The sequence below is a fragment of the Phodopus roborovskii genome, unplaced genomic scaffold, assembly GCF_943737965.1.
Source record: "Phodopus roborovskii unplaced genomic scaffold, PHOROB, whole genome shotgun sequence".
Taxonomy (NCBI): Eukaryota; Metazoa; Chordata; class Mammalia; order Rodentia; family Cricetidae; genus Phodopus; species Phodopus roborovskii.
The window spans coordinates 21,286,657-21,300,716 of NW_026126558.1; the positions used below are offsets into that span (position 1 = coordinate 21,286,657).

A 14,060-nucleotide genomic window follows, 5' to 3' on the forward strand; every position below is an offset into this window, starting at 1 on the left:
TTTAAGAATTAGGTCATGAGAGGTCTAGTGCTGACAAGACACATGACAGAACACAACAGGATCTGTTACAAAGGCTCTTAGTCCTGTGCATATGCCTTCCTACCTTCCACCATGGAATGACCTAGCATCAAGACCCTCCAAAAGCAGCCCCTCCATCTGACTTCTTAGCATCACTCCCAAGAAAAGCTTCTGCAGTTTGTAAATTACCCTGCTGTGGTAGTCTGATACAGCACCACAAAACAGACTGAGACAATAGAGAATAGTGCAGGCAGGGTTTTCTCAACGTCAGTTACACTATACATGTACAATGTTTTCTCTGACCCTATTCTATTTTTTCTACATGTCTTTTCTTTCTTTCTTGTAACTCAAGCTGTACCTGCCTCCCAAGTGCTTCGATTACAGGTATATGTCATTTATACTCATTCTAATAGCACATTTCTTATATTTGAAAACTATTTTTAAATGAAACTTTTTATTGTTTCTATGAGTAAAAACTAACAGGTCAAGGAATAAAAAAAAAAAAAGTTAAAATTAAAAACCCTATGTGGAAAAGCTGGCTCATCAGATAAAGGTGTTTGCCACCAAGCCTGACAACTGGAGCTTGATTTTCAGGACCCCAACCTGGAAAACAGAACCAACTCCTTCATTTATTTTCTAGGTCTGAAAGCTAAAGTCAGGACTTTAGTAAGCCTCAGTTTCTTCATCCATAGAATGAGAGCATTGCATCCTTCACAGATCATGAGCTAAATGAGATGGTGGGCCAGACACAATGGTAAATGAATGCCTGCAATCCCAGCTCTTAGAAGGTAGAAGAGAATCAACCGATCATAATTTCCTTAGCAACATAGTCAGTTTGAGGCTAGCCTGGGCTACAACCTACCTTGTATCAAAAAGCCAAAAGATACAGTGAGACTCTGCCTCAAAAAAAGAAAAGAAAGGTTGAGCATAGTTTTTATTTAAATTTATTTTAATTTAACACAACTTTAATTACAGCACTTGGGAGGCAGAGGCAGGTGGATCTTTGTGAGTTCTAGACCACCAGTGAGTTCTAGACCACCAAGGGCTACATAATAAAATTTTTTTCTCAAATAAGTAAATAAATAACCAAATGTAAGAATAAATGAGAATCTGGTATAAGTTTTTTTTGCAAATGGGAAGGCAGTCATTATGTGAAGGATAGGCCTGGTGGTGCGGGCCTATAATTCTAGCTACTTAGGGGACAGTGGCAGGAGGAGCACAAGTTCAAGGCTTGCCTGAGCTGCATGAATTTGAGGCCACCTAGGGAAATGTACTGAGTAGGATGCAAAGTTCAATGACAAAAGAAAAAAAAAGAAAAAAGAAAAAAAAAGAAAGAAAAAAAGAAAATGGGAGGAGGGAGATGATGATGAGGGAGGGAGAGAAGAAGGAAGGGAGGGATGGAGGGAGGGAAGGAAGCCTTTTCCTCTCGGCTCTTCACTGATCACAGAAAGAGACAGGAAGCTTAAGTTCAAACCCCTTCTTCACCACATACAGCAGTTTTAAAACTCCCTTACTTCTCAAACACTGACCAAACACTCACAACATACCGGGCATGAGGCTAGTAGCCAAGGAAGCCACATAAAATAGGCTCACTGCCCTTGAATGATTTACAGTCTAGCAGGGAGATGAGTAAACAAGGGGAAAAAAAAATAGAACAAGTTAAGTTGGGGATAGAGAGATGGTTCAGCAGTTAAGAGTATTTACTGCTCTTCCATAGGGTCAAAGTTTAGTTCATAGCATGAAAGTCCAGAGGCAAGTTTAGAGGCTCACAACCACCTGTATCTCTGGTGTCAAGGGACTCAATGCTCTTTCTGGCCTTTGTGGGCACCCACACCCTACATATGGCATAATACACAGACAAGAACACACACATAATAAAATAGTTTTTTGTCTTTTAAAATAGTTTTTTTAAAGTCAATTCTCTTAGCTGTTTATTCTCTGTGAAGTGGGAATTGATTTCTCATGACTGCTATAAAAATTAACTTTTGAATGTTTGTCATATACCCTAAAGTCTTCCACTTCTAATGTATTAATGCAAAGTATGTTTTTTACCCTAGTGACCTGTGATCCTGGCTCCTATCAATGTCCCATTTAAACCCTAACTCCTTCACTGCATTCATAAAACTCATTTCACTTCAGTAAAGTTTAGTAAATGTGAAGGGAAAGAGGATGGTCTGTTTGTTTGTTTAGGTCTTGACAGTATAGCCCAGGCTGACCTGGCCCGGAACTTGCAGCCATCTTCACGCCTCAGCCTGGAAGATGAACAATCTTAAGATGGGTATTTTAACCTCAAAAAAATATGATCTAGGTCACAGTTCTAAGGAATACCAAAGAAACTTCTCCGTTACCCCACCTAGTCACAGCTGGTCAAGATAAGAAGTCACATGGAAATGGAAACTTCGTAATTTAAGCCTAAGGCGGACCATCTAAAGCAGTATCGCTAGACTTTCAGCTGTCTAAGACTTAAGCAGTCAATACGTTGCTGAGGTAACGCTGGCCCAGGCTGCTGACAACAGTGTAGGCTGAAAGTCATGTTATGATCCCAGCAAAGCACCTACACGTCTTTAATTTTTTTTTTTTTTTTTTTTTTTTTTTTGGTTCTCGAAGATGAGAGGATCCGGGAGCATCTCAAAGAAAGATGATCTGAAGGGCTAGGCTCCCAACAAGTGGAAACCCTAAGCAAACAGGGCAAAGTGGGTGTGACCAGAGTCAGCCGATCAAGACTGAGGGATCCCTCCTGAAGTTTAAAAACTGAACAGGACCGAAATCAAAGTCTTAGGTCGCCATCATCTTCAAAGAGGATGGACGGAAGAGACTCTCGGAATGGGGTCCAGGCCGCATCGTCCAGATTTTTTCTTCACGTCCCTACAAGCCAGACGCCCACTCCCAGGCAGCCCCTTCTGGGGAGCTTGCTGGTTTCCCCCCGGCCGAGGTCGGGTCCCCTCCACAGACGCGGCTCCTCCGCACCGCAGGCGCCCAGGCAGGGGTCCCCTTCCGGAAGCGCCAGCAGCTGGCGACTCCCGCCGGGCCCCGCGCCCACCCCGCTCGGGCGCGAGCAGGGACACCCCTCCTCGGAGGCCGGAACCGCGCGCCAGGCCCCTCCCACAGGAAGCCGCCGCCCCCCGGCGCCCGCCCCGAGCCGCCCCCGGCCCCTCGCGCCGCCCGCCGCCCCCGGCCACCCCGCGCCGCCCGCTCGCCACCGAGCCCCCAGCGCCCGCGCCACCTACCTGCAGCGGCCACACCAGCGGCGCCTAACTCCGCTCCACTTCCGCCTTCCAGCGCCCGCACTCGGGCCGGGTCACGTGAGCGCGCGCGGTCACCTGACCCGGAAGAGGCTGGCCTGGGCGCGCAGGTGCGGACCACCTAGATCCAGGCTGCGAGTCTTTGACTTACTGAGTGGAAAGGACCTCTTGCTCCTGAGCTGTGCACGAGCAGACATATAAGCTGGGGCCTCTCCGGACACCAGGGGCTTTATTTATTCCTTTGGAAGTAGGTAGAGTTGTTTCCCTCCATGAAACTGGTTGGGGAAGACCATCCAGTCAGTTATGTCAGAGATTGCTGGAGAGAAAAACAGTATGCTAGCCCGGTGGTAGTGGTGCTCTCCTTTAATCCCAGCATTTAGGAGGCAGAGGCAGGCGGATCTCCGTAAACTCGAGGCTAGCCTGGTGTACAGAGTGTGTTCTAGGACAACCAGGACTACACAGAGAAACTTGCTAACCAAAAAACAGTATACTTCCCCTTAAATTCGAATATCGGATAAACCGTGTTAATTATAACTACATCCCCAAATTTGGAACGGACGTATTGACACCACAAAGGTATACTGGTCAAACTTAAGCACCTTGTGTATTTGCTAATAATGGCAGCTTGTGCCAACCATATGCTAGGCCTTGTTCTTAGTTCTAGAAGTATAAATGCCCTAACCTTTGTAGAACATCTGTTCTTGTTCCAAGAAGCAAAAGTGGAAGGGAGGGGTGGATCACACTTCCAAAACTTCACCCAAATCCATAAGTGTCCCCATGGGGAACCAGCTCCCATTTCCTCCCTGTATGGAGTGAACTGAACCTTATGAATTAGCAAACGGCCTCTATGTAACCCTGGCTGACCTGAAACTCGACACTGTCCTCAGCCTCCTGATTCCTGGCATTGCAGGCATGCCTCACCACAGCCTGGGTAGCAGAAATTTTCTGGGTTTTATGAGTCTGAGGGTTGGACCTAGGGCCCTGCTCATACTAGTCTGGGATTGTTCCTACCGACCTGTGTTATATTTCTAGTTTTTATTTGGAGCAGGGTCTTGTTTAAAGTGCTCTGACTGGCCTTGAACTTTTGTTTCTCTTACCTTAGTCTCTGAGAAGTTAGGATTACCAATTTGTGCCATTGAGGGGTAGGGGAAAAAGTCAGGGTTTCATGTGCCCTAGGCTGGGACCCACCTCCTAGCTGATTGTTCAGATAACAGATGTGTGCCACACTACCTGGCTTCTTGTTGGGTTTGGTTTTGGTTAACTGAAATTTTTTATTTTTCATTAGTGTCTTATTATATGGATATTTTACCTGCACATATGTCTCTGTACCCGCTGGGTGTCTGATGCCTTTATTGTGGGTTATTTACCAAAAGAAGACTGCTCAGACATGGGTCTAAGCCAATAGAAAGTCTTTATTAGCCAGCCAGCAACCATACTGGGTGTTCAGAATCAAGCAAGATTAATAAATTTAGAGACTTTCCCAGAACTATGGATTTTAATGGATTAGGTCTTTGTTTTTGTCTTGGCAAGTAGTGTTGTCTACATGCTGAGGCTTATGGCCTGACTGGTAAGTCAGTTGTGCTAAGGTCTGGGGCCTATTAATGTCTTGAGGCCCGGCTACATTCCCCACTGGTGTAAGGAGTAAGGTTTTTCCTCCTGCCGCTGGTCTTGTCCCGCTGCTGCGCCAGCCCCAATTAACGCACAGAGACTCTGTATTAGAGATAACGCTGTTGGCCAGTTACTTGTTTCTTATCGGCTAGCTCTGTCTTAAGTATTAGCCCATTTCTGTTAATCTATGTATTTCCACGTGGTCTCATCTTACAGAAGAGCAGGCTGGCATCTTGCTCTCTCCAGACTCTCCGTGTTGACTCCTCCTTACTACTTCCTCTTTCCTCCTTGTCTCCTAGTCCCTCCTATCTTCCTTTCCTATTGGCCAACAGTGCTTTATTCATTAGCCCGTATGAGAAACATATTTACAGAATGACATCTCCCATCACACTGGTCTTATCAAATGCATCAAATTGTGGACTTACCCTACTCTAAAAAGGTGTAGTTGGGTCAGGCAGTGGTGGTTCATGCCTTTGATCCCAGCACTCAGGAGGCTGAGGCAACTGGATCTTTGCATTCAAGGCCAGCCTGGTCTACAAAGCAAGTTCTAGAACAGCCAAAGCTACACAGAAAAACTGTCTCAAAAACTAATTGAACTGACACATAATTGGCCATATAGTTTAAGATGCAGGGCCCTGCCATTAGTCTAATCAGAATGAGAATTAAAGTAGCCAATGCTAATAGATCCAGGAGGTCTAAGAAAACAGACACTGGTATTAATTATTTGCTTTATATGTTTGTCTCTTTTTTCTTTTGTCAAAATGTTTGCTAATTACTCTTGATCAATTATCATAAAAACAAGAGGTTTCTCCCAAACCCATACATACTTTCCTTTATCCCAGGAGCAATAAGTAAGTCTAAGCCTCTCCAATTTTGTAGGACCATTTCTTCAGGATACAACAGAATGCAACTGTTGTTTTAATTTGGAAATGGAAACTTTGAATACTTCTAGGTCCTGATGAACCTGTCTACTTAGTTTGGAAAGCATCAGAAGAAGCACATTTAGTCACCATTAGTACATGCCTGCCAAGTAGTCTCAGGGACCAGTAGGAATATTGCTGTTGTACAGATGAGTTAACCGGCTGAAAAGCAGACATCAGAATAAGGGGAAGTGCCTACATGAAAGGTTTGGGATTTTAGACAAGTCCCAGTTCCTTACACGTCCTTTAACATTAATTTGAGCTGCCCCAGTCACAGTGAGTTTTGTCAGTCAATGGGCTGACAGTCTAACCAGTAACCCTGGCTGATTTCTGGCTGGAAATGATTAACTCTATCCCCAGGGTCTCTTCCTGTGGCATAGTCCGATTCTCCAGGTTTTCCGTTACGAAAAGGCCAGACTTTTTCTTAAGGAATTCTTCAGGAAGCCTCATTTTCACAACTCTTAATTCTTGCAATTGAAACTTACTTGCTCCTGGCAACTTGGAGGCCCAGCCTCAAGGCATGCATAAAATTATAAACTCTGTATTCCTATCTTAAAAGATAAACTCCCATATCTGTCTTTTCTCCTGTACAACCAGAAGCTTGAATTGGGCATCATTGAGTAAACAAGTTGGAATATGGGTTATAGGTTTGTAGCCACATTAACTGTCACCTCCCCTGTATCTGTCTTTCTCAGTTCCCTGGTCCAAGCTTTAAGGCAGTGGGATTTGGACCATTAACCTGTATTCATACCAAACGTAAGACTCAGGAGCAAGTAGAGGGGCAGTGAGTGGAAGGGCCTGGGGCCCAATGAAACCTTAATTGTCATGGGTTCAGAAACAGCCAATTTGGCACCATCATTTGTTACTTCCACTTCTTGACCTGGGTGTGGTGGATCCACAATGCAAGGCTACTTACCTTCACAATCAGAGTGGAGACCATCACTGTCTGGGGTCTTTTGCAAGTTGGTTTCAGCACCCCATTTGTTACCAGCTTGACCAGATCAATATCAAATGACTCAAATAAGGGTAAACTGGTGGTGATCTCAGAGGTCAGCTAGGTCTCTCAGCAGTCCTATGAGTAGCCTATATGGAGGACTGGAGGCCTTGTAATGACTTGAGAAAGGAATGTTTAGAGAGTTCTGTCAACTGCTGGTCTCCAAACAATCTCATAGGGAGTAAACCCCTCCCTATGTGGGGTGTAGCAGGCCCAAAGCAAAGGAAGAAGGTGTCTATCTACCTTTCACTGGTGTATAATGAGAGTTTTATTAGTTCTTTTTAATGTCCTGTTTATTCTTTCTATCTGTCTAAAATTTTGAGGCCTATATGCACAATTAAGTTTCAGTCTATGTCTAAAGCTTTAGTCATTAATTGAGAGGTTTGGCTATGAAAGCTGGGCTATTGTCAGACCCCATTGCTAGGGGGAGGCTAAATCAGGACCGGTTCCTGGAGGAGCTTTTTGACTACTATTAGAGCAAATTCAGTAGAATGCTTCTACCCACCCAGGAAAGGTATCTATAAAAACTAGTGAGTACTTGTATCCTCCCCTGGCAGGCTGATCTCAGTGATGTCAGTTTTCCCAGAGTTCACTGGGGTGTTGGTCTCTCATTTGAACCTCTTTTTGGGTAAGAGCTCTCTGTTTTGATTAACTGTGCACAAATCTGGCACCTGGCTGAGACATCTTGTACCAGGCTGTCCAGTCTAGTTATAACATACCTTGGTCTGAGCAACTCATAAAGTTTTGTGAACCCTAAATGAGTAGCCTGGTGAAGGTCAGTTGCCACAATCCTGCCAGTTATTTCTAGAAGAATGATCTTTCCCTCCTGTGTCCTCCATCAACATGTGGGTTTGAGCTGTCCATGTATTCTTTACTATAAAGTTGATAGGCCCCACTGACCTGAAGGCCATTTGTTGGACAGCCAGGTCAGTGGTTGGCAGCAGTAGGGCAAACCAAATAGTCTCTAGGAGGGCCAAGATTTTCTGGTGTCTTTTTTCCATCAGGGAAAAGCCCTCTTTATCGATCATACTGTAGACATGCCCAATTGTAAAGGCGTAATGACTGTCTGTGTACACGGTAAGATCGATCAGTTCTTCTGTCTGGGCTGAGGAACCTGGTTTGGGCCCAAATCATTTCAGTTAAAGTAACTGCTACAGCTTCCACATTCTGGTTTCATCTCACAACAGTTGTGGATGAGCACTAGTGTGTGGGTCGTCATCAGCCAAGAGGGTAGCAGGATTGATGGCAGGGATTCTCAAGCCAGACTTGAGGTTTGGCCAGGAACAGGTCCTGGCACTGGGTCACACAGGCATTAGAAAGTCAGCATTCTGGTGTTCCTCGGAGGGAGGGTCTCAATCACATAGGGTAGTGTGAGTTATAGGATCCTGACCCAGAGTTAACTCATTTGTTTGTTTCTAATTAGACTAGCAGTAGTGACCACAGCTCTTAAACAGTGAGCCATCCTATGGTTTCATACAGGCTCCAATTGTTCGGACAGATACATGGCACAGTTTTTTTTCATGGCCCCCAAACTTGTGTTAAAACACTATTCTATTGTCATGCCCAGAGATCTATAAGAATGATACCAACTAACAATCCAAGCTTAAATGCCCTTCCCTGATAATGGGATTAATGACTACCTTATATGCCATTCTAGAGCCTTCATCCACTAGATGATGGAAGCAGAAGCAGACACCCACAGCTAAACACTGAGACAAACTCCTGGAATCCAGGTGCAGAGAAGGAGGAGTGATGAGCAAAGGGGTCAAGACCGGGCTACAGAAACCTACAGAAACAGCTGACCTGAACAAGGGAGAGCTCATGGACCCCAGTATAATAGCTGGAAAAGCAGCATAGGACTGGCCCAGACCCCATGAATGTGAATGGTAGTTAGGAGGACTGGGCAGTCTATGGAGCCTCTGGTAGTGGATCAGTATTTATCCCTAGTGTATGAATGGACTTTGGGAGCCCATTCCACATACAGGGATACTCTCTCAGCCTAGACACATGGGGGAGGGCCTAGGCCCTGCTCCAAATGATGTGACAGACTTTGAAGATCCCCCACGGAAGGTCTCACTCTCCCTGGGGAGCAGAAAGGGGATGGGATGGGGTGGGAGTGGGGCAGGGGAGGAGGGGAGAGAAAGAGAACTGGGAATGACATGTAAAACAAGCATGTTTCAAATTTAAATAAAAAGAAGAAGAAACCCTATTGTTTTTTGTTTCATGGACAAACAAATGAAATAGTTTTGAGGCATTGGAAATAATAGGGCTGGAGTTGAACTCACTTTGTAGACCAGACCAGCCTCAAACTCACAGACACCCACCTGCCTCTGCCCCAATTGGTGGAATTAACGGCATGTGCCACCATCACCTCAGAGTCGTCGTTGTTGTTAAGATGTATTTATTATGTACACAGTGTTCTCCATGTATGTCTGCATACCAGATCTTTTGTGAGCCACCCTGTGGTTGCTGGGAATTGAATTCAGGTCCTCTGAAAAAGGAGACAGTGCTCTTAATCTCTGATAACCTCTCCATTCCCCAGAGTTGTTGTTTTGTTTGTTGTTTGTTTATTTGGGGTTTTGTTTTGTTTTGTTTTGTTTTGTGGTTTTTCAAGACAGGGTTTCTCTGGCTGTCCTGGAACTCACTCTGTAGACCAGGCTAGCCTCGAACCCCAGAGATCCACCTATCTCTGACTCCTGAGTGCTGAAGTTAAAGGCCTGCCTCACCAATGCCCAACCCTCCCAGAGTTGTTTATAAAGCCTCAAATGCCTCAGATATTTAGTCTCAGTCTAGATTAGGGACTCAGTGTCCACCTTTGTGCTGATACATAGAAGCCTTGCTATCCCCACAAACTCTGGTATCCAGAGGCATCATTACCTAGCTGTGCCTAGGAACTCTCCAACCTGTCTCTTAGTCTATGGAGTTGGGATCTGAAGGATGTAAGCAATCCTGCTCTGAGACAGGCTCCTTTTACCTCCTTTCAGCCAGTATCAAAGATGTCTAGCCTCTGATATACAGGATATACAGAGTTGGGATTTCTTAGCTGACATTCTGTAGCCCAAGGTCTGTAACTCTTGCTGAAGCCCCTCAGTAGCCCTTTCATAATTTGTTTTCCCAGGAAACTTCTAAGGAAAGGGCGGTAGGTCAGCTCTTAGTGTCTCATCAAACAGGTTGGTGAATTTTTAGATCTTGGGGACGACCTGGTCCATGTAAGCTGCCCATTGTAATTTCCCATTGGATCTGTGCATTTAAGAGCAAAGATGGGTTGACTCACCTCTGCCAGTGGGAGGCTGAAGAATTCATCCTTCATGTCCAGGACAGTGTGCACCTGTTTCTCTGGAAGGATCAGACTTATGAGAGTCAGAGGTCCCAGGTTTCTTTAAAGGCAGGAGAAGTGTTTTCATGGTGATGGGCATGGTGCCAGGATGCCTGTCTCTCCAAACCGTTCAATATGGACTTCAGTTTCCCTTTTTGTTTCTAGGGCCATTGAGTATTGGTTAATATGGATGGAGTAGCTTAACTAGCTAATTGAACTTGGTGTTTCCTGGGGGGGGGGGTTGGTTTTTGCCCATACCCCTAGGAATCTTTGTCATCAGTCTTGAAGATAGTCCAACTATATCTTTTGATTGGAGGCAGAACATTCAGCTAGGCAATATTCTTCTGCTATTTTGTAAGACACCAAAATTTTGCTGAATATCTGTAATTGGAATTTTTGGGGGCTGCCTATCAGCTCCCAAATAAAGGCATAGAGATTTATTAGTTACAAATGCTCAACCTTAGCTTAGACTTGTCCCACAAGCTCTTTAACTTAACGTAACCTGTTTCTATTCATCTGTTTTGCTTTAAGGCTTTTTACCTTTCACTCTGTATGTCCTACTTTCCTGCTTCCTATTTGTCTGTCTGTCTGACCTCTGGTATTCTTTTACTTTCTTTTCCAGAGCCTAAATTTCTCCTCCTTACTCTCCCTGCCTGGAAGTCCTACCTATACCTCCTCCCCCACTATTGGCCATTCAGCTTTTTATTATAGACCAATCAGGTGCCTTAGGTAAGATAAAAACAGCAACACATCTTTGCATAGTTAGACAAATATTCCACCACAGGTCTGTAAGTCTATGTTTCATCGTCAGAGAAGATGATGGTGGCTTTCAGTATATGCAAAATGTCTTGTCCCTTCCTTCCTTTTTTTTTTTTTCAAGGATTTTCTGTGTAACTGCTCTGGCTGTCCTGAAACTCCCTCTGTTGACCAGAAGACTGGCCTTGAACTCACAGATATCCACCTACCTGCCTCAGTGCTGGGATTAAAGGTGTGCACCACCACCACCTGGCTGGTTGAACACCTTTTGAGCTACCTCTAGTAACTAGGACCTACTTATACATTTAAAATTTTCTAACTTTTATACGTTTTTCTTTAAGTATCTGGGGCTGACTGGTTGACAAAGGAAATCTTTTTAGTAGCTATCTTTAATCTTTCTAAAAAGGACCTAACAAAAAAATTTTAAGTCTTCTTGGTGAGTGTTGGACAGAAGATCTATTCTGTCCAAGCTACATTGTCTGGCAACAATACCCCTGCCTAACCCAGAGGCGTTTTTCTACTTTTTCCAGAGAATGGTGTGTTCCCAATTGTCCAGATCATTGATTAAAAAGAAGAAATAAATCATGAAAGAGAAAGGAGTGGAACTTTCCTTTCCTTGGTGATCAGCACAGGGGGACTTTTCCCCTTCCCCCGGGGGCTGCTTAGAACAGGGATGGAGCAGGAACAATGTTCATCTAGGGGAACTATTTCTCCCTCCCTGTGTGCACTCTGCTTAGAGGGCAGGAGGGCTTGGATGAGAGACCCCAACCCCCCACCCCACACACAGGGATCAACCCCACCCCCCACACACACAGGGATCAACCCTGAGCAGGAGTCAATCCACAAAAGAAGCAAGCACTCCTGCTCCCAGTGTGGAGCAAGTGAAGGTATTTGTTGCATTGTGTTTTTGTTTGTTTGTTTTTATTTTTGTTTTGTTTTTGGTCTCTGAGTGATCTGGCAGAGCCAAAAGGATTCAAATCCCCCAACTGAAGGGGCATGGGTCTGAAGCTAGGGGATTCTCACATCAGAAAAAGCCATGGTCAATACAGGGAAGCAAAACTGATAGAAACACATAGAAAGACACCCAGAGACACAGTAAAAACAACCAGGGGTGGCCACCACATTACACACTTGTACAGACGGGGAACCCAGTCACGGCTCTCATGGGTCCTGGACACTGAATCAGTGGTGTGTGTCATTCAACCTCTCCTATGTGTCCAAACAGAAGGTGCCTTAACCACACTTACCTCCTGAGGTGACAGAGCAGGCCACTTTCTAATTTATTTCCTTTTGGGGTGGAGCTGTCACCTGGGACTCAGGTTTCACACCCCCTGGGAGCTCCTTGACAACCACCACACTCTCACCCACTCCAAGGGGGCTCTGAAACCCCCAGTGTCTTGAGGTCTGGTCTCTGGGGAGCTCATGAGGCCCCCGAAAATGTTGTGGTATATCTACCAGAGAAGACTGCTCAGACACAATTTTAAGCAAATAAAGTATATATTAGTCAGTCAACAACTACACTGGGTGTGTAGGATCCCAGTGCATCACCGCGCCTTTCAGGGTGAGGTTTTAAGTGGAAAAACAAACAAACAAATGTGTTCTAGCTAGGTGGTGTTGCACACCTTTAATTCCAGCACTTGGGATGCAGAGGCAAGTGGATTTCTGTGACTTTGAGGTCAGCCTGGTCCACAGAGTGAGTTCCAGGACAGCCAAGGCTAGACAGACAACCTGTCTCAGGAAAAGAAAAAAGAAAAAAAAAAAAAAGTTATGGTTGACATACTTCAGTTAACAAGAACGGTTTGCTAGAGGCAGAACTACAGAAGCAAGGTTAGTACATTTAGAGACTTTCCTAGAATCGTTTTTTGGTTGGATTAGGTCTTTGTTTTCATTTTAGCAGGTGGTGCTGTCTACATGCTGAGTTTTATGACCTGAATGTTAGTTACTTCCATCCTGGGGTCAGTTGTGCTGAGCTCTGGGGGCCTTTTGAGATCTAGGGCCTGTTACACCTTTGGAGACCCAAAGAGGGTATCAGATCCCTAGGAACTGAAGATAAGGATAATGATGAGCTGCTATGTGGGTGCTGGGAATTGAACTCACAGTACTTTGCAAGAGTGGTCAGTGCTCTTAACAGCTAAGCCATCTCTCCAGTTCATGGTCTCACTCTAGCCCTGGCTGGTCTGGAACTCTTTTATGTCTCAGACCTAAAATTTGAAGTGGTCCTCCAGCCTTTGCCTTTCTAGGATTCGGACTGAGGTTGTACCACCACATCTCAATTTTTCTGTTGTTGTTTTGGTTTGTTCCTTTGTTTTTTCATGACAGGGTCTCATTATGTAGGACTAGCTGTCCTGGAACTCACTATGTAGACCAGGTAGGCTTGCCTCTGCCTCCTAAATGTATGTTGGGACTAAAGGTATGCACCACTACACCCACCTTTTTACTTTTTTTTTTTTTTTTTTTTTTAAAGTCAGGGTTTCACTGTAACCATAGCTAACCTGGAAATCAGTGTTTAGTGCAGGCTGGCCTCAACTTGCAGAGGTCCTCCTACTTGGTACCTCAAAGTGAGAGCATTACAGTATTACATACTTGGACACCCATATCCAACCTCTTTATTGGTTGGGGGGGGTAGGGTTCCACGTAGCCCAAGCAGGTCTCAAACTCATATGCAATAGAGGGTGACTTTGAACTCCTGATCCTCCCACTTCAGCTTCCTGCCCGTAACTTAGTGTAAGCCTTTCATTGAAAAATTCTGTTTTCAAACTCAGGTCCTCTGCAAGAATAGCAATTGGTCTGAGTCATCTCTTTAACATCTGTAAAAGTTTTAAAGACACAGTTTTGCTATTAGTGTTTTAATATTTTAATTTTATTTATTCATTCATTATTTTTATAAAAATTCCACAAAATTGTCCCAGGGTCTTACTTTACTTCTGAGAAATTCTCCCAGATACCCTGTACCATACTCAAATCCTCAAATACTCTCTTGGACTATCACACCTCAGTGTCTTCCTATGTGGTCCTTCAAAATCCAACTCTAAATTCCCTTAGATACTAAACACAATATCATTATTTATAGGTATTTTTCGGCCAGTCCATAGTGTTATTATTATATAAATGACCCTTCAAAACTATAGAGAATTAAGAGAGATTAAAATGATTTTTAAAAAAAAAAAAAAAAAAAAAAAACAAGACTGGAAAGATGTCTCAGTGAT

At 44.4% G+C, this 14,060-nt stretch overlaps 1 protein-coding gene across 1 annotated transcript in view; it reads right to left on the reverse strand.

The window, feature by feature from the left end:
- The window catches only part of Wwp2 (WW domain containing E3 ubiquitin protein ligase 2), a 121,717-nt gene extending 118,327 nt beyond the window's left edge, over nucleotides 1-3,390 (reverse strand). The window contains exon 1 of the mRNA XM_051201722.1: nucleotides 3,246-3,390. The gene's annotated coding sequence lies outside the window, so the exon portion shown is untranslated. The remainder of the gene's footprint in view (nucleotides 1-3,245) is intronic.
- Nucleotides 3,391-14,060: the final 10,670 nt, after the last annotated feature.